General features: G+C 41.4%; 1 protein-coding gene across 3 annotated transcripts in view; it reads right to left on the bottom strand.

Moving 5' to 3' along the window:
* The window catches only part of HDAC4 (histone deacetylase 4), a 450554-nt gene that overhangs the window by 288107 nt on the left and 137296 nt on the right, over positions 1–25151 (bottom strand). Inside the window, exon 1 of one of the 3 annotated variants that reach the window (XM_030579820.1) lies at positions 2189–2218. The exons of the other annotated variants lie outside the window; for them this stretch is intronic. The gene's annotated coding sequence lies outside the window, so the exon portion shown is untranslated. Of the gene's footprint in view, positions 1–2188; positions 2219–25151 lie in introns of those variants that run through there. 3 annotated transcript variants of the gene reach the window in all.

Genomic DNA, 25151 nt, shown 5'->3' with positions numbered 1-25151 from the left:
ATACACCAGATTCTCCCCACTTTAGTCCCTGGAAGTAACATTCTCCCTCTTTGTTCCTATCAGCCCCCATCTGATCACCTGGAAGACATTCTAGAATTTTTATTTTAACTGGGATTAAATTTACAGGAAGGGTTGTTTCAATGGTTAGTTTAGCTAGCTTGCAGGTTGGCGAGTATCTGGGATGGAAATGATGCAATTTAATTATTATGAACTATATATTAAGTTATGACACAGGCACCTAGGGTCGATAGATAAATATTTCTGTATGGGTCTTAAGCAATAAAATGTTCAGTTCACATGCCTATACACCTCTAACCCGATCTAACGTGACCCGATATAACATGAATTCGGATACAACACAATAAAGCAGAGTGCCGGGGGGGGGGGGGCAGGGCTGCGCGCTCTGGCGGATCAAAGCAAGTTCGATATAACATGGTTTCACCTATAACACGGTAAGATCTTTTGGCAGAGGTGTATTTGATCTAATTCTCTTGCTAAAAGGGTTAGCATAGCTAAAAGGGTTACCATGCTTAGAAAATGTAGAGTCTACTTTCTTTCCCGTAACTTCACTGCCCATGACATGGGCTGTTCTGTAACAGATCATGACTACAACAAGGAACTTCCTCCCCAGGTTCTAAGCACAGAGCTCTCTCCCTTTCCTCTTATACGAATCTCTTTACTTCCCATTTTTTAAAGTACATCTGCAGGGTCTTAATGAAGGAAACCCAAGGGAAGACTGCAGAACCTTACACACAAATGTCATACCAGAGGACAACAGCATGTCCATGTTACAGACTTCCAGACTGAAGACCCCCCAGAGAAGTGTCTGCTTCGCTGAGTGGTAAGGAGACTGATGAGTTGGCAATACTCTGAACACTTCTCCCTGCCAGCATGACATTGAGGCTACGTCCAGACTACCCGCCGTATCGGCGGGTTAAAATCGATTGCTCTGGAATCGATATATCGCGTCTCATCTAGACGCGATATATCGATCCCCGAGCGCGCTTATATCAATTGCAGAACTCCATCAACCCCAACGGAGTTGCGGAATCGACAGGGAGAGCCACGAACATCGATCCCGCGCGGTGAGGACGGGTGAGTAATCCGATCTTAGATATTCGATTTCAGCTACGTTATTCAAGTAGCTGAAGTTGCGTATCTAAGACCGATTTCCCCCTGTAGTGTGGACCAGCCCTGAGACTCTGAGGGAGGAGGAGCCCTTGTGTTTGAAGATGAAAAGGGAGAACCCAGTCACAATGGATCAGGATCATCTCCATGAGTTTTAACTCAATATTGCAATTCAATTTTAACATCAAAGCAAGGGTATGGATAATATGCAATGGGATGATAATCAAAACAACATCAATGACAGTCAAAACAAAGAAAGTTCTCATATATTAACTAATTTTCTGCTCACTGCTTTATAGGAGTAAGGTATCTCCCAGGCAATTAATTCCTCATAAAAAGCAAAATCGTTTTTTTCACCTGGAGTTTTGGTGTTGCCTAGCACTGTTATTACCTGAACAGGCCAGGCAAAGCAGAAATCCTTTTCCACATCTGCTGTAACCCAACAATTGAAAAGATCAGTTGAACACAATTCACCTGTTGCCAGGACACTCTGAAAATCACTATTTTAAATCAGCAGGCAAGCACAAATCTGGTCTGCCTGGGGAAATCCCTTTTAGTAGTAAGATAAAGATACCATAGAAAGCTAAGTTTTGGGACCAAATAGCAATCCAGAACCTGAGGACATTTTCTTTCAAAATTAAAATCATACAAATACATACTGTCAAAGCATTTGCTACAGTAGGAATTAACATTAACACTCAGTAAAATCTGTAATGTTACATCGAAAATATACATGAAAGAGTTTGGTCATGTATCACTACAAGTTAGTTGCTGCATATTAACCACCGTTATAAAACTGAATAAAAAAATAGAAAAGTCAGGAGTCACTTCCCAAACGCAACTACATTCCCTTAAAGAGATACTTAGGAGTTTCCAAAAAGTAGCTCAGGAAAAAATATCTAACAAGCAGTACAAAAGCTACTCTGATCTATTGGTCAGGGTTTGCACAATTTTTGCTATGAAGATTAAAATTCCACACAATGTTATTAAGCATGCATGTCTATTGCTATTAGAATACTGGAAAACCATTATTTTAAAATATTTTTAAAAACAAAGTTACCATGCTTGAAAGAAGAGATTTTTTTTAATCATAACTGCCAAATCAAGTCAGATTTTCACCAGATGACAAAAGACCACATATCCAGTTTAAGAGCTCTCTTCCCTGCAAAATGTCAACATTCTTCCCCCTTCTTCTGGAATGCTAGAGGAGAAAATTTGCCTGGATTGTCTTCGCTCTCAAAAAAAGATTTAATCATAGCTGAGCAAACTTTCAATTTATTTATTTATTTTTTAAAGAAAGGCAGCAAAAGAAATCATCATTCTGCCAACAGCAAATCTAGTGAAAGTTTGAGAAAGCTATGAGCAACTGAAAAAAGGGCTGTTGGAAGAGGACTGATTAGGCAACCTTACAGCTGTGACTAGAAATTCTAGGTATATTAGAGAAAAAACTATAAAATGTTTTTTAAAATAAAAAATGTGTGATAACAGCCAATACAACATATGTTGTGCTACCACACTGAAAATAAGCTGGCAGTCTTGATGGAATTTTACTTCAGGCCCTGAATAAAAAAAGCGCTTTCTTTGCTCCTGCTGAGCTGCGTTCCCTTCTTACCATGGTTACTTGAGACGTTCAGTTCATAATTCTGATGACGTGTAACTGACCTTTACAATACACGAGAAATGCTTTTACCCAGAGTTTTATGCCAACATTCATGAATAAGCGAAGAGATAGACATTCTGGATTGAAAAATTACAAAATGAATAAAATTAGTTTCCGTTATCAGAATTCCAAAGACATTTTAGCTCTTTCTCCCCAGCCACCCAAATAAACAAATACAATCAGATTAATTAAGGCAAATTTAACTGAAGGGAAAAAAGAGTAGATATTTCTCTAGGCTGTTTTACCAAGTCACCTGTACTGCACCAGTTTCTCTGTCCTCTCTTTCCCGGTGTGTCCTCCAGGAGCAGGAGCCACAGAGGAGTAATACCTCATGGCAAAGTTAAACATCCCAGAAAAACACGGAGGGGAGGAGATACAATAAGCGATGTCTCATGTGACAGACTAGATAACCTGAGCAGAGTGTACTCAGCCTGATGTTGGTTAAAATAATTAAACACCTTTCTATAGGAGAGTCTGGTATCAATCTCCTTCAAATGACAAGTCATTAGACCAATGAGGCTAGTGATCATGCCAATTTACACCCATTTCTCTATCACTTTTTTTTTTAGCTCAAGTTATTGAGGGCTTGTCTACATCAGAAAGTTGCAGCGCTGGTGAGGGAGTTACAGCGCTGCAACTTTGAGAGTGTCCACATCTGCAGGGCATCACCAGCGCTGCAACTCCCTGTTTGCAGCGCTGGCCGTACTCCCGTTTTGTCTCGGGTGTAGAGGATCCAGCGCTGGTGATCCAGCGCTGGTAATGCAATGTAGACACTCACCAGCGCTTTTCTTGACCTCCGTGGAAGGAGGAAGCCTCTGGTAATCAAGCTGGTTTCCTTTCCCGGTTTGCTCTCTCGGTCCCGGAGCCAGCCAGCAAACCGCGGGGAAGGAGACCTGCTTGCTCGGGGTTCCGGGACCGAGAGAGCAAACCGGGAACGCCGCGGTTTGCTCTCTCGGTCCCGGAGCCAGCCAGCAAACCGCGGGGAAGGAGACCTGCTTGCTCGGGGTTCCGGGACCGAGAGAGCAAACCGGGAACGCCGCGGTTTGCTCTCTCGGTCCCGGAGCCAGCCAGCAAACCGCGGGGAAGGAGACCTGCTTGCTCGGGGTTCCGGGACCGAGAGAGCAAACCGGGAAAGGAAACCAGCTTCGCCGCGGTTTGCTCTCTCGGTCCCGGAACCCCGAGCAAGCAGGTCTCCTTCCCCGCGGTTTGCTGGGTGGCTCCGGGACCGAGAGAGCAAACCGCGGCGTTCCCGGTTTGCTCTCTCGGTCCCGGAACCCCGAGCAAGCAGGTCTCCTTCCCCGCGGTTTGCTGGCTGGCTCCGGGACCGAGAGAGCAAACCGCGGCGTTCCCGGTTTGCTCTCTCGGTCCCGGAACCCCGAGCAAGCAGGTCTCCTTCCCTGCGGTTTGCTGGCTGGCTCCGGGACCGAGAGAGCAAACCGCGGCGAAGCTGGTTTCCTTTCCCGGTTTGCTCTCTCGGTCCCGGAACCCCCCTTGAAGCCGCCCAACAGCGCTGCAGTGTGGCCACATCTAACACTACTTGCAGCGCTGGTTGCTGTAAGTGTGGCCACTCTGCAGCGCTGGCCCTATACAGCTGTACTAATACAGCTGTAACAACCAGCGCTGCAAAATTTTAGATGTAGACATGGCCTGAGTAAGTAGTAGTGAGGCAGCTGTGTCATCTCAATTCCACATTCCTTTCAATCTGGCTTTTGGGCTGGGCATAGCACAAAGAAGAGAACACAGTGCTTGTTGATCTGTCTGCGGCTTTCGATACCATGGTATAAACTGAAAGTTTTGTTTACTTGCCTATAGACTGGATCACTCTTCAACAGTTCTGTTCTCAAAGAACTTCTAGGGGCTACTATCAATAGCTCAAATGACACTCACATGGAGTTCTATGCTGTTCTACTCCACCACCCAGATGGTGAGGCTTTTGGGTAGACAGACATTTGGGGCTATTTTGCCATAGGTATGCAGATGACATGCAAATCTGCATCTCTTTCATCAAGCCCAAATGGGGAAAACTTCTGCTTTCCGAGTGCCTAACCAAGAAAAAGTTTAGTTGACAAGCTAGCTGAAGCTCAGCCCAGACAAACAGACACTGCTCAGCGCCTTAGAGCAGTATCCAGAAGACATGGCAGACAAGACTAACTAAACTTTGTCTGAAAAGTTTGCAGCGTAGGAATACTTTTAGGTCTGATAGCTCCAAAATCCTCACTTGGCACTAGTGACCAGAAGTATCTTCCCCTCTCTCCCACTGATTTCTAGTAAAATGATTGTGACTCTGTCTCTGATGTAGACCTTGTCAGAGTTATTCCTGCCTTTGTGATCCTAACATTGGATTATTGTGTTGTTCTCTAAAAGGGCCTAACTTAGGCGGCCACTCAGAACATAGGGTTAAGGGAAAATGCAGCTGCGCACCAACAGAGTAGAGCTAGGTTACAATTAAAGCAAGCATGTCACATTCATTTGATAGTAAGGGCTGCATTCCACTAGCGCTGTTCTTTGGGCCAGGGTATAAATTTAGTACTCCATACCCCATCTCCCCATCCACAACAGAACGCCCACTCATGTCAAGAGGATGTTTGCACAAAGATCAAAGAAAGAATCTGATCTTTGTATAATTACTATACTTTTAGTTACTACTGTTTATTAAGCATTCAGTGGAAAAATGTGTCCCCTCCTCCACCCTGGGACACCACTATTTCTGTCCTCTCTTCCTTCCCAAACCCTTTGTTTCTCATCCCTATGTCTTTGTATTCTCTCTCTTCTGTCCTCTGCACTTCATTCCCTACAGCAGTGTTTCCCAAACTTGAGACACAGCTTGTGTAGGAAAAGCCCCTGGTGGGGCAAGCTAGTTTGTTTACCTACATGTCCACAGGTCCAGCCTATTGCAGCTCCCACTGGCTGCAGTTCGCCGCTCCAGGCCAATGGGAACGCCGCTTCTCGCAGCTCCCAGCGGCCTGGAGCAGTGAATCGCGGCCAGTGGGAGCTGCGATCAGCCTGACTTGCGGACAGGGCAGGTAAACAAACCAGCTTGGCCCACCAGGGGCTTTCCCTACACAAGCGGCGTCCCAAGTTTGGGAAACACTGCCCTACAGCAATTCCCAATACCAGAGCTTCTCTCTCACCTCCTTCCTCATTCCATCTGTTAAAATGATTAATAATGCACTTAATGTGACACTGAAGTGTCATTTCAGGAATTCATGCCTCTCTAAATCTGCAGGCATAGGAAGATAAGGCTATCAATTTACCCTTAGTTTATATTCAGAAGATTTTATTTACAAGCATGTGGCCTAGAAGTTTGACTTTATTTTTTAAAAAGGAGACTCTGGGCCACAGAAGTAAATCAGTCAGTAGGTCAGATTTTAAAACTGCACAGCTGCTTCAAAGTGTAATTAAAGGTATTTACATAGAGCTCAAGCTATACAATATATAATAGGCAGACTAACATAGCTTTTTCTATCCTGGTGTAAGTCATCACAGCAAATGACATAGTACGGTGTGCTCTTGCTCAGTGCTGACGTTTGAAATCTTGGGGACTGAAAGCAGGGTGTGCTCAGGAGGGTCCTCTAATGTTGCATTCATTTCTCTATCTGTCCAACATAACCTGAAATCTATTGACCTACAGGACATGGCAAAGCTCACCTATTTTATCAGGATTTCTTCAGATGTTTATAGTGTGGTATGCATTGTAACGTATGCATCGATCATTGAATTGTGTGTTTGAATTGTGTATACGCACCCAGGGACTATGTGATGGACATGTTCCAAATCTAAAAACAACAACAAGATATTTGTTTCTATTATAGGTATATATGCACTGTGATCACATATAACTTCTGTTTATGGATTTATAAAAGGAGCATAAAACAGAGGGGTAGTTCTTGAATTAAAATGCCCACATCATTCATCCACACCTTTTATTTGAGGAAAACAGTTCAGTTCATGGATGATTTGGGGTTTTGTCTTCCTAAAATGTAGTGAGAAACAGTGCCCTTCACTAGTATTATTGGAATGAAAGAATTCTGAACCGGGATATGTGTGAGGAATAAAGACCAGCACAATTCGTGCCTGCCAATTAAATGTGATCCACTACTATTTCCTGAATTACAAATTGCTGTCATACAAGGTAACTGAGAAATATAACACTAAGGTAAAATATTAGTAATGAGAAGAGTAATTTTAGTGAATGTATTATTTATCTGCCTAGTCACTTGAAGTTTACAAGAGGAAAAAAACGTGTACATTTAGGAGTGAGGAAGCAATTAAAGGCAGCAAACACATTATTTTTCCTTAAACCTATGAAAAATGCTCTATGCATGTTTCCATTCTAATTTGTCTCCACTCAAGAATCTATTTTTAGAACTCTCCCTGGACTGGACCTTGGCACATGTACTGTAATGGCATTTTAATTAGCCCAGAGAGCTGGAAGATGCACTGTGCATCCAAAAGGGAAGAAGTCTAACAGAATGAAAGCATCCTTCACTTGCTTCTCACAATGTGATTTATGGCAGTTACCAAGAAACTCCAATAGTGCATTCAATTGAGTTGACTGCTTAGTTTATTATTAAAATTCAGTGTATCCTAACAGCATGCAGAACTCAGCAGAAACCATCATAACAAATATTTGCTGTAAGCAGCTATTACTGGACAAGCTCTATTTACTACTATTACAGCAATTGTGGGGTAAAAGATAACTGGGGATATCCACAATAAGAACTGGGGACGGGAATAAGGGAAGGGTATAAGAGGAAAAAAAGAGTTAATCCAACACTGCTCTCGATTTTACATATACTATCTAGCATTAGAGACCTTTCACTGCTTATGTCTGACATGGTGCCTAAATTATCAGTGCTCTCTCTTAGCAAAGCCTTCAGTATTTTCAGAAATATTCGTTTTCTTATGTAACACTTCTTTTCTTTTGATTAACAGTAAATATGACCAATGGCCTGTAATGGGATGTTAGATGGGGTGGGATCTGAGTTACTACAGAGAATTCTTTCCTGGGTGCTGGCTGGTGAGTCTTGCCCACATGCTCAGGGTTTAGCTGATCGCCATATTTGGGGTCAAGAAGGAATTTTCCTCCGGGGCAGATTGGCAGAGGCCTGCGGGTTTTTCACCTTCCTCTGCAGCATGGGGCATGGGTCACTTGCTGGAGGATTCTCTGCACCTTGAAGTCTTTAAACCATGATTTGAGGACTTCACTAGCTCAGACATAGGTTAGGGATTTACTACAGGAGAGGGTGGGTGAGATTCTGTGGCCTGCATTGTGCAGGTCAGACTAGGCAATCATAGAATATCAGGGTTGGAAAGGGCCTCAGGAGGTCATCTAGTCCAACCCCCTGCTCAGTGCAGGTCCAATCCCCTAAGGTCCCTTCTGACCTTAAAGCCTATGACTATCATATGCATAAGCAACAGCAATTGAGTCACAATGTCGTCTTCTCTGTCTACTATACAAAAAGTTTACAGAGATTTGAATTTTAAAGCTCCTTCATGTCCCTGACACAACTGATTACCCAAGAGACATTACTATGTCTGAATGTCACATGGAAGGTGACAAGTATCCCACTGAAGTCAGTAACAGCTCAGCAGCACCTTGCAAGTTATTTTCTGTAGCTCTATTTTGCCATATAAACCATGAACGTTTGGCAAACAGGATCAGATGGGCAAAATACTTACAATGGCTGCAATGTACATTTCTGCACAAAAACAAGTGACATGAAATCGGATCTCACTTCAGTTAAAGTTGAGACACTGTAATGCCGACTATCCACAGTTAATGTCATCTTCACTATATTACTAGGAAGTTTTATCATCTCTTTCTTCAAATTATATTCCACTTGTCAGCCAATTACATGAGAAAAGTAAGAGCTCAAGTTGCTGATACAGACCATAAGATACTCAAAAATTAATATCCAAATGACAAAAGTAATATTTTTAAATGTCAGATGCAAACGTGTTGTCTTCAGCTTCCTGTGCCGTTACTTTTTAATTGTTTGTGGTGGGAGAATAAAGCCACTCAACTTAAACAGGACAATAAGTCAATTCCACTGATTTGACCTGTGCACATAACTGAATATAAATTTCAAAACTCTGCTATGAATGAGGAAAACAATGTACTTTTAAAAAAGTATTTGCAAAGCAAGATGGCACTTTGCAAGGCTGTTAATTAGGTTAAAAGCTTTGAAAGTCAGTTAAAAACAGTCCAGCATAAGTGTGATAAAAGGAAATTTAGCAATTGTAATGTGTACATTCCTTAGGGGAACAAGGGATGTTCAGACTGTTTCATACAAATCAGCTCTCTTTCAAATAGGTGAATTAGGTAACTGAAGGCAAGTTGAGAGAAATGGAAAAGAAAATACAATTAAACACTGAAAAGATATGGATACTCTCCATAATCCTATTGTAAAATACCATTCTGGGTTAATACTGCCACTTATTTTTATTTTCTTTTAGCACAGTATATCCATCTCTACTATTTTCTTATTCCTTTTTGTCATTCCCCTGATCAATTAGAGACTGCAAATCTGATTTATTTGATTCACAGTGATGGGAACGCTTTAAAACCAGATATTAAAGTTAAAACCATTATGCACATAACAAATGCACACCAAAACATAGGTGTCCGATAATTTGGTGATCTGTCACATTTCAATGGCTTGTGTCAAAATACACACTGGCAGATCTGGAGTTTGAGAGGCATGATGGGATCAATATCATTACCAGAAATATGGCAAATTACTGTTTTGCCTAATATAAAAATCTATCTAATGAATATGTGGGCTACTATACTGGCTATAAAAACTGGATTTTCTCACGCTTACACTTCATATAGCAGATCCGGAGATAGAATTTTAAATCTACAAGAAACAAAAGGTGAAACCTCTTAGCATCCACTCAATACCTTTGATATCTTAGGTCCAGGAACATACGTACAGTCAGACATACGGTTGCTCCCAGGGAACAATGTGAATACTACTTTTGCTTTTAATTCTTCAGTTATATATTGAGATGATCACCAGTAAGCAATGATCTTGTTCATGTGAAATAAATTGTGGGTTACTAGTGCAGACTTCATGCACTATGCCAGAGATTCTATTTTATGTTTACCTGTTAATAACACTAGTGTTTTTGTGCAGTCTCCTTACTTATTAACAGCAGGCACCATCCATAGTGCTGCACCTTTGTAAGCCCCCCTCCACCTAAGTGCAGTACTCAAGAGTGCCAAGAGAAAGAAAGCCTAGGCATTGACTGGCTCCATTGCAGACCACAGCTTCGCTGCCAACCATCTCAACCCCCTGCAGAGACTTCAAGGGAATCCACATCAACCAGGCCCTCCCCAGGCCCACGAATGCTGGGTGTCATGGCCATGACTGGCTGGGCCATTTAGGACAGTCAACTGCTCCTGATGCTTTGTTTTTGCTCCATTTCTGAGATCCTTCCATTTTATTCAGTTATTTTGCATCTTTCTGCCGGCACACAATATTCATTTTGCCATGAGTTTCATTCCAGATGTGATTTCACTGAAGTGGAGGCCTCTCCAGAGGGAATGATGAATTTAGAACCCACTTCCTTACTTACCACAACATTTTCACTAGCTTTAAGCTATTCTTGCTGCACTCTCCCTTTCGTCTGAACCTGTGGAGCAGAGGGTTGTGTGTGTGTAACTATCTTCCCTTTTTCATTTCCTTGGCAGGCCTAGATCATGTATCATCAGCAGCTCCATCCCTCAGGCCACAGCTGCTAGCAGAACCAGTCATGCCCTGGATGTACCACTGAGTGGATAATTAAGTCTGAGCATTTTAATCTGTGTACATTCAAAATTAACATTTTTATCTGAGCTAGGTAAGTACTGCCACTGAGCACAAGACAAGACAGACTCCTGCACATATGGGATCTTTAAAGAACTATTTTAAAGCAAGTATGATCTTATGACAAAGGCAGGATGGTGTCAGAATACCTCCTGTGTGACCTGCAGCAAGCTACTTAACGTCTGCTTCAGTTTCCTCCACTGTAAAATAGAGATTGTATTTCCCTTTACTCACTGTTAATTCTCTAAAAACCTGGGAAGGGAAGATGCTATAACAGTGCAAACTATTATATTATACAACTGAAACACTGTTAAAACATTGGGCCATAGTTGAGTCCAGGGAAGTGAAAGATAGAACAAAGGCTTATGTTGTTGCTATAGTTAATGAACGATTCACAGAAATATTAATTTCCATTTAAATATGCATTTTAAAGATAAAACCCCAAAGAGTTAAAAAGGCTGCATATTGTTTACAGTATTTTACACACCATAATTTAAGACATCCTCTAACTCTCTCTATTCTTTTACCTTGACAATAATAAAAACATTACATCACAGTATTTTCAAGAGTAATTCTTTAGCTAGTTATCGGCAAAGGAAACTTACTGTATTAGTAATAAATTGGTGCCATTTGCACTTAGCCAGGTAATTTACCTAAAACATTAAGGGTGTACGTGACAAGTTAAAAAGAGGTTACCACTTCAAATAATAAAACAATTTACAATGAGACTCACTAATCTCGCCATTGTTCTATTCAAGAGATATTTGCATAATCTAGATAACTGTCACTAGCAGTCCTGTCGACAGTGTAGACCTCAAACTAGGAAAAGGGCATAAAAATTCTTCACATAGCTAACTACATAAAAAAAGATTTTTCTTATTTCATAGGTTGGATTTCAGGACCAGCCAAACTATGGTCAAATCTCAGTATGACTAAACAAACAAAGAGGATGTGCTTGACCTATTATTCAACAGATTTCACAGACATGCTGTTCAACTGTGGAATTATAAACTAGAGACTATGCCAATGTTTGAGTAAATATAAAGTAGAATCACAAAATCTGACTCTTATTTCGAGGTTTAGCTAGCATTCAGGAGACTGAAAATCCACAACTCCATGCAAATCAGATAAGATTGTTTAGTCTCAGACTATTAAGGGCTTTTTTTTTCCCCCCCACAAATCACTCGAACTAGTTTCCTCTACCACAATTTTGGCTACTTTAAAATTTGATAAAATATGAAGTTCTTGGCATACAGAATGTAGTTCCATAACTTGGGATTTAAAATATTTCTAAACCAAAGTAAAAAAGAAAATTACCATATTTAAATAGTATTCTACATGTTTATGTCCCTTCATAAATCTAACTGAAAGACTTGAGGTATGTCTATACTACCCGCCAAATTGGCGGTAGTGTTCAATGTATCGGGGATCGATTTATCACGTCTCGTCTGGGACATGATGAATCGATCCACTAATTGACACCCGTACTCTGCCTTGGCAGAAGGAGTAAGCGGAGTTGATGGGGACGCCACAGCAGTCGACTTGGTGCCGTGAGGACAGCCAGGTAAGTCGAACTAAGATACTTCGACTTATGCAACTTCAGCTACGCTATTTAAGTAGCTGATCTTAGTTCGAACCCCCCACTCCCCCCAGCAAGTGTAGCCCAGGCCTTGTTTCCCTTGATACTGTAGGAACAGAACTGGATTTGTCACTGTTTGAATACCTAGTTAGTCTTGGTCCATACAATGTAGTGCTTCCATGATGAAGAGAGAAAGCCCTACTGCTCTTCAGAGAATTATCTCTGCAGCTTTTGTTCTGACTCTGCCAGCCCACCTGACTGGGAAAAGGAGAGGTCCTGGCAACCTACAAAAAGGACCGAAGACTTCACTATTTCTGGAAAAGACAAATATTCGTATATATCAACATACAAACTTTAATGGTGAAGCACTATACTGTATCTTCTTTTTCCAATACCAAGTTCTTATACAAGAGGCACTTGCCATAAGACAAATCAGCCTTCTTAGAGAAAGAAATCCAAAACAAGGTCCACTAAAATTGCATTTGGAACCTATCGTTAAAATCAGAGATCTGAAACAAATAGAACATTCTTTCTGTATTGGCAAAAATCAGTCTAATTTTAATCCCATTACTGTACTGCTTGTGCATATTGAATATCATACTAAGCATTCGTACAGGTAACTGAGGAATAAGATACTCCAATTGGATTAATCTCTCCAAAGCACTCTAAGGCCCTGTAGGAATAACAAACAAAAGTCTTCCACAAGGCAGCACTACCCATTATCCCTATGTGATCAAGTAAAATGAATCCAACAAAATATCATACATCAGAAATGTAAAGACTGTCCTCCTGATTTCTACTTCAAAATATTTTCTTATCTCTTGACAACTGCATGATATTGTATGTTTTAATTGTGATTTATATTGGAAGCTGATTTTTTAAACTACTACATAGTATTGATTAATGTTTGAGATAAAGCCAACATTCTATATGCACATCTAAATATTTACAGCAAATCAGTAGTATAAAAGCAAGATAGAACCTACAAGCTGTTGAAAGAGACAAGCTTTGCAAAAAAAAATTCTCCAACAGAAGTTGGTCCAATAAATAAATATTACCTTACCCACCTTGTCTCGCTAATATTCTGGGACCACTATGGCTACAACAGCACTGCAAACCAGAAAGTTTCACATTATTTGACTGGAGTTTGTAAAAGACAGCAATCAATCACCAACTTTCTTTTGGTATCTTGGAGATACTTGCAAAGGACTGGATAGGTTAAGTCTCTACGAAGTGTGAACCACTCAATATTTTTATTTAGAAGCTTATTTTAAAAGGGTCTCGTCATAAACAGATAGCTAAGGGTTAATGTTCATTTACCTGTAAAGGGTTAACACAGGAAACCAAACACCTGACCAGAGGACCAATCAGGAAACAAGACTTTTTCAAATCTGGGTGGAGGGAAGTTTTGGGTGTGAGTTATTTGTTCTTTGTCTTGGTTCGGTGACCCTCTCAGCTCTGAGAGTGATTTTTCTATCTCCAGGCTTTCTAATCTTCTGTTTCCAAGTTGTAAATACAAGGATAGTAAGACAATAGGTTTATATTGTTTTCTTTTGTATTTACATGTGTGCAGTTGCTGGAATGTTTTAAATTGTATTCTTTTTGGATAAGGCTGTTTATTCATTTTTTTCCTTTAAGCAACTGACTCTGTATATTGTCACCTTAATACAGAGATCATTTTATGTCCTTTTTCTTTCTTCTTATATAAAGCTCTCTTTTTAAGACCTGTTGGAGTTTTTCTTTAGTGGGGACTCCAGGGAATTGAGTCTGCAGCTCACCAGGGAATTGGTGGGAGGAAAAAGTCAGAGGGAAAATCTCTTTGTGTTAGATTACTAAGCCTGACTTTGCATATCCTCTGGGTGAGGGGGGGAGAGAGAGATTAGATCTCTCGGTGCTTGTGTTTCAGGACTGGAAGCAGGGAATCTCCTAGGATCGTCCAGGGAGGGGAGCCTGGGAGGAAGTAAAAAGGAAACAAGGGGAGGGGGTTATTTCCCTTTGTTGTAAGACTCAAGGCATTTGAGTCTGGGGGTCCCCCAGGGAAGGTTTTGGGGAGACCACAGTGAGCTAGGCACTGTATAATTCCTGGCTGGTGGCAGCGATACCAGGTCCAAGTTGGTAACTAAGCTTGGAGGTTTTCATGCTAACACCCATATTTTGGACGTTAAGATCCAGATATGGGAAGAAATGTTATGATAGGTCTAATTTTCAGAAGTGATGAGCATAGCTCCAATTGAGTTCAGTAGAATCTGTATATACTCAACACCTCTGAGAATCAGACACTACATCTCCTGGGCTTGATAGAATTGCTCAAAAAAAAAAAAAAGGGAATGAGAAGCCACCTGAGGCCTGTTCCAAAACTAGTTAAGAATCATGTTTGTTTAAAACAGCAAAAAACATGTATTCGGAATTTACTTTATTTTGATTTGTGTGTGTGTTACAGACTGAATAGCAAAAATATCTATAGGCAACTGAAAATGTACACTTTCCTCTAGGATTCTAGGGTGTAGTGACTGAATGAGAGGACAAGAAAGAGCCAAGAAGGGGGACAATCCTTTGAATGGATGCTGACATTCCACATTAAAGCATCCACTCTTTTCAGAGGCTAAGGAAGAAACCCAATTTCTGTCAAGTTTCCTCATACAAAGCTTAGAATTAGAAAATACATTGCTATCTGAGCAGTAGTCATCCAGCAGATGATTTAGATCCACACAAAGTAGTAAAGAGAACACAATCAATGGCACTGCCCTTTTCTCAAAGTTTTCAAGTAAGAGAGTCAGATGTAGAACTCAGGCATTACCATTCTGAGTCAGACCAGTAGTCTAGTATGTAAAGTATGTCTGTCTGTCTTGTCTGCTTACGGGGTTTGATTACACTGGCACTTCGCTGGCAAAATTTTTGTCATTCAGGGATGCTGGGTGTGTGGGTTTTTTTGTTTTTGTTTTTGTTTTTTTTAAAAACACACACCTGAACCACAAAAGTTTTACTGACAAAAACAGCAGAGCAGCACTTTGCCAGCAGGAGACCTCTCTCCTGCCGCCTAACAGCAGCTACACTGCGCATCTTTTAGAGGCAAACGCAGCATAGTGCAGCCATAGCCTTAGACTACGTATTCTTCAGGATGACTATGTTATTATATGTTTGTACAGCACCTAGTATAATGACAGGTTTCAAAGTGGTAGCCGTGTTAGTCTGTATCAGCAAAAAGAACAGGAGTCCTTGTGGCACCTTAGAGACTAACATTTATTTGAGCATAAGCTTTCATGGGCGAAAGTCCACTTCATCAGAGGCATGCAGTGGAAAATACCGTAGACAGAGACAGACAGACATGAAAAAATGGGTGCTGCCATACCAACTCTAATGAGACTAATTAATTAAGGTGGGCTATTATCAGCAGGAGAAAAAAAACTTTTGTAGTGATAATCAGGATGGCCCATTTCAAACAGTTGACAAGAAGGTGTGAGAAACAGTAGGGGGAAAATGAACATGGAGAAAGCCCATTGCCAACCCTGTCCACACATCTATTCAGGGGACACTATCATAGGACCTAATCACATCAGCCACATTATCAGAGGCTTGTTCAACTGCACATCTGCCAATGTGATATGTCATCATGTGCCAGCAATACCCCTCTGCCTTGTACATTGGCCAAACTGGACAGTCTCTATGCAAAAGAATAAATGGACACAAGTCAGACGTCAAGAATTATAACATTCAAAAACCAATCGGAGAACACTTCAACCTCCCTGGTCACTCAGTTACAGACCTAAAAGTTGCAATTATTCAACAACTTCAAAAACAGACTCCACTGAAAAGCTGCAGAACTAGAATTAATTTACAAACTGGACACCATTAAATTAGGCTGGACACCATTAAATTAGACTTGAAGAAAGACAGAGTGGATGAGTCATTACACAAACTAAAAAGTGCGTGTGTGCACACGTGTGTGTGCGTGCCTTCCTACTCTATTTCCCACTGCATTCATCTGATGAAGAAGTGGGCTTTAGCCCACAAAAAGATCATGCTCAAATAAATGCATTAGCCTCTAAGGTGCTACAAGTACTCCTCATTCTTTTCACCTAGTATAATGGCTCCCTGATCTCTGTTGGTGCCTGTAGATACTACCATAAATCAAAAGATATAAACCACTATTACCAATGAGATAGCTGGCTGGGCAGGTGCCTTCAATGAGAGATCTGCATGGATTCCTAGAGTGTTAGGTGGAATCTCCAGCACACAGTGTGAAAACACTGCCACCAAACTAATAAATTACAAAGTCTAATATGAGGGAGATCATACAGAATGAGACCTGCCATTCCTTACAGGAAATCCCTTTGGACAGGATTTCAAGAACCAGTGACATATTGGCTATGCTTTTCAGTGGCCAGATCGATCATTTAGGCTGGGTAATCTGATGATCTGCAATAAGCAAGAAACAACAGTTACCATACTCAAAGTGTGCTCTACTCAGAGGAAAAGGGAAGCCAATTAGCGATATACCATATATACTCGTTCATAAGCTGAATTTTTTTTAGTAAAAAAGGGAAGCACCAGAGAAGGGGGTCGGCTTATGAACAGGTACAGAGAAGGAAAGGAGGGAAGCAGCACCTTCCCCCAGCAGAGGGAGCAAGGAGAGGCAGCACAGCCAGCAGAGACAGAAAGGAAGAGGCAGGGCCAGAGTGTCTCTGCTTTTGGCCATGCTGCTCTCCCTACAGCCTCCGAAGCAGCTGCAGCTCCAGGGCTGGCAGGCTGCAGCCACGCCACCTGGCCCAGGCCACTGGAACATGCTGCAGCCACGCCACTCGGCCTACCGGACCAGGTCCAGCCTGGTCAGAGACCTCCTCTCCTGGCTCTCCCCAGATAAGATGGGAAGGGATGGGATGCGGAGAGCGTGGGGTTCCTGGGCTAGGGGTGGGGTCATGTGGGGGGTGGTCACAGGGATTACTCCTCTGACTCCCACCTTCTCCCCCACAAAAATTTCCCCACCAGTTGCTGTCCCAGCCCGTCAGGGTAAGCAGCTGGCGCGCCGGGACACTTTGTTTACTTAGGTTTACCTCCATGCCTGCGGACGCTCAAGGTAAACAAACCATCTCAGCCTCCCAGCGGCTTATCCTGATGGCCCAGGAGCTCAAGTTTGCTGACCCCTGAACAACAGGGTTGGTTTATGAATGGGTTATAAAAATTTTCCATTTTTACTTATCTATCTTGGGGGAGGGGGGGTCAGCTTATAAACAAATCGGCTTATGATCAAGTATATACAGTATACTTGTTTCTGTTTTTTTTAAATGTGCCCATTACACAAGTGTTTAGAAACATGTACACAAATAAAATATATAAAAAAGATAACTATGGTCATCTAAGTATAAGCAGCCAAAAAACAAGCTGAAAGCACACTATACATATAGGTCACACGCTCCACCATAACCCCTGTCATGCAAAAATGTGAAAGTATAGCAGAACAATGGTACCAGCTTTGTTTGGCCCAAAGATGAAGTGAATAGGCTCCAACTCTGTTAAAAGATGAAAACTGATGGCAGTACATGAGAAACATTCCTGTACTTTCCATTGCCCCCAGAGTAGGAGGAAAACCTCAGAACTCCTGTTATACAGTAATTACATACCAGCACTGGAAAGTAAAGAAGTGCCTGCAAAAAAAGCCAAGATCAGTACTGAATTTACAATAGCATTGTATTTAAGACAGCTTCTAAAGAGAGATTTTTTTAAAAGTGTACAGATGGAGTTTCAATTCTTTCTAAATCCTCTGGTTCGAGGAATTGGCAATACAAACAGCAGACTCAGTGGCCATGGAGGGACAATTGTTTAAACAAGATAATTTTAACTCTGAAAACATCCTAGAAAAAACAAGAGTAAATAGCAATCCTTTTTTTTTGAAAAAAACATGTAGTAAGCTCAGAACAGCTGTTTCCAAACACTGAAGTTTCCACACAGTTAACTCTTTGCACTCAAAAAAAGCAGCAATAATATTTTAGACCCACGAGTTTAATAAAATGTTTTTGTTAACGAAAGGCAGGCATATCAGAACTGGAACCATTAGTCAAAAAATTTGTTCCAGTTTCATCATTTTCCAAAAATAGCTATTTTTGTGGGGAATCCTGCATTTAAATTGGAAATGCTAAGAGGGCACAGAATGTGTAAAAAGAGCAGTGACTGATATTATGAAAACCGGTCAGACATGTACTGCACAGTCTGATCTGTCCTTACTGGAGTAAGAGGAAGATTGCAAAGGGACTTTTTATTACTGCCATCTGCTGTCTTGATGACACTGCAAGCATGAACAGGCCGCTCGTTTATTTACAAAGTGGCAGAAATCCACTCAAAGGCCTTTCATTCAATCATGGGTGCTTGCGGTTTGAGAATTAAGTGTCACCGTACCAGCTCAAGTTTACAAAGCAGACATCTGCACATGCATGTTCCTGACACTCAGAAAAACTATCACTCCATGCTCACACGAGTTCTCTCTAGGTGGTCAGTATTTTTTTTGAATTAATAATGTAAGTGGGCTTTAACACCATGGAGAAACTGTTCCCACAGGAGCCCTTGACATTTCTTACTACATTAATCACCAAAATATGAATTTACCAGTTGAGGTTGAATTTCGGCTATTTAAAATCTTACCGATTATACTTTTAACCAGGAATGGGCTCATATAGCAGGTAAGGAATATCAGATCATCAAGTTATTCTAGAGGGCACTAATAAGACTACTCCTTGCCAACATAAGGGTAATTCTATTCGAACTTTCCACTCCCCGACACAAACACACACACACCTGTGCCTCACTGAATTCAGTTGAAGTGCCCCCAATTTGTGCATCAAACCCAAGGTTCTCTAAAGAACAATAAATATTGACAGCTAGATGACAAAGCCCAGAAAGTAAAAGAATGGTCTCTCTGGAATGAAGCACTCTATTGTTATGAGAAGACTGTTTACACAGAAGTTGCCTGATTTTTGTATGCAAGAGTCCATCAGTCTCCAGAAAGATACTGGGAATTAGCAAACAAGGGACAACTTGAATAGTAAGAGAAAGACAGAGTTACGAGTTCACAGCACACCACAGAACCAGACTGCCTAACGCAGCATAAGAGCTGTTCCTTTTTGTAATATCTAGTGGAAAACTGAGCAGATAAGTAACACTTCTATCTGCAGATTTTACTCTAAGCAGCTCTATTTCTCTTCACCCATGAAGTTGCAACAGGGTTGCCAGGTGTCCGGTTTTTTGACTGGAACGCCCGGTCAAAAAGGGACCCTGGCGGCTCCGGTCAGCACTGCTGATAACTGGTGAAGCAAGAGTACTGACGAGTATTTTCTCCTTCTTACTAACGTATGTGTCTTTTTGGGGTGGTTTTAAACAGTCACTTGCCATCCATGAGCTGTCCAGGTGTTAAAGCATCTTATTGATGATGGAAGCAATGTAGAGTTGTGTTTAATCTGTATATTCCTAGAATGAATCCATGGAACCAAGCCTCATGACCACGCCACGCAGTCTTTTGTACATGTTGAAGAAGAGGGGAAAGAAAAACTGAGCCTTGGGGAACTTCACAAAACAGAGAGTTGGTGTTGAAGAGCATGTGGCTATCACCGTTCTCTAGGATCTGATCTGAATGAACAGATCCAGCTGACTGCTGCCTCCACTGACTTACGCAGAATTTCATCAACACCACAGAAGCAACTTTGTCAAAGGCTACAGAGATCTAGCAGTAAGAGCTTGCTTTCTGTCCAGAGGACCAGTAAGCTGTTTTTGTACCATGCTCTGATCTGAAGCCCAATTCTGAGGATACAGAAGGCTGGCAAAGGATAGGTGCTATCTTGGAGCTTAGATGCCACTGCCTTCTCCATAACCTTGCAAATAACCCACCCTGGCAGACAACAGGCTCCCAGATAATCATAAGAAATTGACATAAGTCTATTATATTAGTAATAGGTAATTAGTATAATTTCAAAAAATTGCTTTAGTTTTAAGTTAAAAATTACTGTGTGTGCAATCCACAGCCTGTCCAATGATTCTTAAAACTAATCCAGGAGCTACCCCACATGCTTCTATTAAACAGAATTTTAATCTTTACAAATAGATAAATCACTCAGAGACTCAAGATGAACATTTTAAAGTTCAAGGCCCGCGGATGGTGCGAAGCCAGTAGCGTCCCCCAGCGCACCGGGACTGGGTCTTCTTGGAGTCGGGTTGCTTGGGAATGCAGCCCAAAGCTGCTGGTAAACTCCATCTAAGGCTAAATTTTAAACAATGTGTTTTGTAAGGAAAACTCAAGATATTTCAAGTGTTGCTGCATTTAACAAGCCTTTCTCCAGTAGATGTCACTCTTTCCAATAGATAGTAAAGAACTGTAAATTTTCTCCAATTCAACTAGATACAATCCAGGATGTAGTCCCACAGTAGGATCTCCCTCCTAGGTAGCCTGATTTCATGTCGAAGACTGCCCAGTGTCTCCCACATTTTATTCCCCAAATCCCTCACACAAATTGTTTTAAAACATGAATCTTGTTTAATGCTTTTGTAAGGAAGCCTAGATGAAAGAACACAGAAAATTAATGCAAAGCAGATTGACTGATTAACACATTAGTGAGCTTAGCTCCAAAAACCTTTGGGGCAAGGAATGTGTGTGTTTGTAGAGCACTATGTAAATGTACTAACATTAACCTGTAAACAATCATAGTGATTGGGGTTTTGGGTGCAGATAGGATATCCCCATTAACATGCAAACAAAATGTGCAGTGTTCTGTTCTAAACATACTGGCCTAAGAAATATCTAGATTAGGCTAGGAAGCACTTCAGCATAAGGGTCTAAAATCAGCATCAACAACTTTTAATCAATTTGACTACAAAGAAATTTAGCAAATTATTGCTCTGCCCCAAAATCTCTATATTGAATATAGAGAACAGTAGTGTTGTCTGACCATTAAGAAAGTGTACCTATCCATTCCTTTGAAAGCACAAGATTAGCATTTTGTGTTTAATGTAAAGCTCTGTCCCATGCAGGACTGTGGTCTTGGCTACACCGCCGCTTTACAGCGCTGCAACTTTCTCGCTCAGGGGTGTGAAAAAACACCCCCCTGAGTGCAGCAAGTTACAGCGCTGCAAAGCGCCAGTGTAAACAGTGCCCCAGCGCTGGGAGCTAATCCCCACGGGGAGGTGGAGTACCTGCAGCGCTGGGAGAGCTCTCTCCCAGTGCTGGGAGCTAATCCCCACGGGGAGGTGGAGTACCTGCAGCGCTGGGAGAGCTCTCTCCCAGCGCTGGCGCTGCAACCACACACACTTCAAAGCGCTGCCACGGGAGCGCTCCCGCGGCAGCGCTTTGGAGTTTTGAGTATAGCCAAGCCCTAAAAGGGTGAATGGGAAATGAGAGGTGACAACCACCCCAGGGGCTATGTTTGCATAAATACTTTAGCCACCTGTATATACACATTACATGATGCCTATCCAGAGATGCAGCTTAGTCATCATAATGGCAACAGGAAATCTCAGTAGATTTTTAACATCTAGGTGAGGCCTGAAGTCCTTAAGGATTTCTGTTTATGTCTGACTTTTAAACTAGCATCAGATGACTGCATGATGAAATATTTTTCACGTGTTACAAAAAACAAAACAGTTTACAAGATTTAGTGCTCATCACCAAATCTGACAGTTAGAATGAAGGAAATATCTGCTTTGTGTCTCGTAGAATCTGCTCATTCTTTTATCTGCAGTCCATTAACTTTATGGATCTGCACAATCTCTTTGCAAAACAATGGTTGCCAGTTATGTGTTACTGCAGTTCAGAAAAATAAAAATTTCTGCTGAATTAGTTTCAAATATACTGTCAGCAGCCAACAATATTCAATAAATTTTACATTGGAAAAGGGTTATTCCTAGGATGGGTTGTTCAGGTGTGGCCAGAGGTAGACAGCTGCAATCACCAGAGAAGCATACTAGATGACACAATAGAGCATCTTCTTGACATTATAAATGAAATGTGCAAACTTTACCATGCTTACTTTCTCTTGAGTCCATCACTAAAATAACAGATCCTTATGCCAAAAACTAGTATGAAAAATTAATTAGACAAAAAATTGAACGAGCCAAGAGAATTTCTCGTTTAAGGGCTTTGCCAAATACGTCACTGATTTATGGTCACTGAAAATATAAGTTTTAAAATCAACAAGTCCACACATAAAAGCCTCTGCAGGCTATATTTAATACAATAACCATATACTTTAAATTTGTGTAGTGAAGTGTTTGGTAAGTCAAACGGTAGTAAGCTGATAACAGCTACCAGAAAGGCAATCAGCACTAACATAGCTATGCAGTATTTTTAAAGAACAAGTAACCCACCACAAGCAGGAAATTAAAAGCCACAACTTCAAAAAAGCCCACAAAGAATGAGAATCACAACTAGTGCAATAAACCAACTTTAAAAACAGTAAGGATGAGAAATTATCATTCTTAGTAATCAAAGATTATCTGAAAAAACAAACAGCACTTTTTCAAAGCATCATTTATTTGTAATCAACGCTGAAAAATGTGGATTAAGATGTTGCCTTTGTTTCTTAAACACATTACTCTACTTTCCAAAGAAAGACGCGTAGGTTTTTTAACGCATTTAACTTGCCTTGCAGTTTTAGGTGGCCTACTATCTTTATTAAAAAAAAAATTAAGCCTATGCAGCATTTTCCTCCCTCAAAGCAATGTCAAGTGGCAGTGGAAGGCACATAAACCAACTACAGTTTACTCCAGGGAAAATGATGGGGTCTAAGACACTAACTTCTTGAGAATTCAAACCTGATCTATGTTTCTAGCCTTACCATTGCAAAGCTACATTCATTTCACATGTGCGGCCGGCTTCAGGCACCAGCCTAGCAAGCAGGTGCTTTGGGTGGCCAAGTGGAAGCGGCGGCACGTCGGGTGGCTATTCGGCGGCGGGTCCCTTGGTCCCTCTCAGAGCGAAGGACCAGCTGCCGAAGACTGAAGCGGCAGCTGTAGAGCTGCCACCGAAGTCCCGCAGATCGCAACTGCGGCTTTTTTTTCTTCCCTCTTTCCTTCTTCTGCTTGGGGTGGCAAAAACCCTGGAGCTGGCCCTGCTCACATGTAAAAGTTAAATGGATGCACCAAACTTCTTGAGTCTGCAGACAGACTGCTTCAGTGCCCCTGCTGCTGAACATACTGTAACATTTAAGATATAGCAGTCAATTTTACAAGACTGATTACAATTTAATTAATAATATTCAAAACCCTGCAGGCAGCAGTATAAAATGCCAAGAATCACATAAATCGTACACAGATACTCAATGCTATAGGACAAAGAGAACCACTGGAGGTACTGACGGGGAGAAGTTTGAAATCAGAAACATACTAGTGGTAGAAATCCCAGCACAACGGAATAAAAGTGGAAGAGGCTTCTTAAAAGTTGTTCCTGTATTGCGCTGATGGAACCCCTTCTTTCATATCTACCTACAGACTAATTCTGGAATCAACAGTAGGTGTCAATCTCTGTGTTACCCACTCTGTTCTCTTTGCTAACTGGCCATTCAGATGAAAGGGTTCTTTGAACTTACAAAATCCATTTATAAAAAAGGCTTTTTAATAAAGCTAGCTGTGCTTTTCTAGGTTATAGGGCATTTTGCTTTCCTAGGCGATAGTCTTTATTAAGAACAAACTTTGGCTGCCAGAAGATTTTTCAGGAGTGCTTCAGTGTACTATGAAGTTGGCCTCCATGGGAAATCAGCTCTTTTCCAAAGACAATGCAAGTAAATCCAAGAAAAATTCAGGTGTGTTAGTCTAACTTAAATTTTCATTTTGGACTACAGAAACCAATCCATATGATGAATCTTCAATATTCAAGGCTGCGTTTGCTTGGTATTAAGTAAAATGAGCAAGCCAAAAACTAAATTAATTGGCTGCTACTGTCCATTAACATTTGTTTTATAAATGTACCATTCTCCTATCAAATTTACAATTTTAATGTATAATTCACAAAACAAGAAATGAGACAATGCTATCATGTAAACTGAAAAGTATAAAATATAAATAAGATGATATTGTCCTCATAAATAAAAGTGTATCCCACAAGTCTGCACAAGTAGCAAACGACAGCACAAAGGGAACTCAAAATATCTACAAAAAGCAAAGAAAAGGGAGTAAAAGGAAATGCGATTTCAGCGTAAGAAATATCTTATAGTAGGCTATCATATCATTTCTTGGTTAGGTTGTTTATGGCATGTTAGAGAAGTACGATCTTTCATGAAGTCAGTAAAGATGCTCCAAATAAATGCCAAATAATTCTCTCAGCCAGTGGTCCCCAAACTGGGGGGTGCTCCCCGCTAAGGGGGCAAGAGGGGCCTGGGCCAGGCCCCATAGGGGGCAGGAAGGGAATGCTGTCCAGGCCCGCTCCATCCTCAGCCCAGGCCCAGCCCCCGCCGCAACTCTGTTAAGCGCCCAGCCCAGCTCCCACTCCAACCACAGCTCCGCTCCACCTCCTGCTCTGCTCCCAGCCCAGCTCCCACTCCAGCCCTGCTGCCCCCTCTCTCTAGCCCCAGCTCTGCCTTCAGCCCAAGCTCCTCCGCGGAGCCAATTGTGCACTAATGGAGGGGGGCGCAGACAGATTTCCATTACTGGTAAGGGGAGTGCAATAGGAAAAGTTTAGGCACCACTGCTCTAGAACTCAGTCTGTATTTTGCCTTTTCCATGGGTAATATGGAGTGTAAACTCCCAGGCAATTTCCTTAGATGGCGGGTTGTCGGTTTCCATTAAAGAGCAATGTATCCTTTAGAGTACTCTGTTGCTAGCAGCTTGTCTTTTGGCTCCTAGCAGCATCCATGACAGCAGCCCTCTGTGTGAGTCCATCCCCAACCCCTGTAAGAAAGACCAATTCAAAAACATATCCATTTCAAACCCATATTTTGCCGATAGTTGGAGATGGCTGAAAGGGTAAAAGGGAGGGGTCATTTTATTTTGCAACCTCTCT

The sequence above is a fragment of the Gopherus evgoodei genome, chromosome 11, assembly GCF_007399415.2.
Source record: "Gopherus evgoodei ecotype Sinaloan lineage chromosome 11, rGopEvg1_v1.p, whole genome shotgun sequence".
NCBI classification, from domain to species: Eukaryota; Metazoa; Chordata; order Testudines; family Testudinidae; genus Gopherus; species Gopherus evgoodei.
Note: the sequence above shows the minus strand (reverse complement) of the source record. Positions and strands in the feature narration are given on the sequence as shown.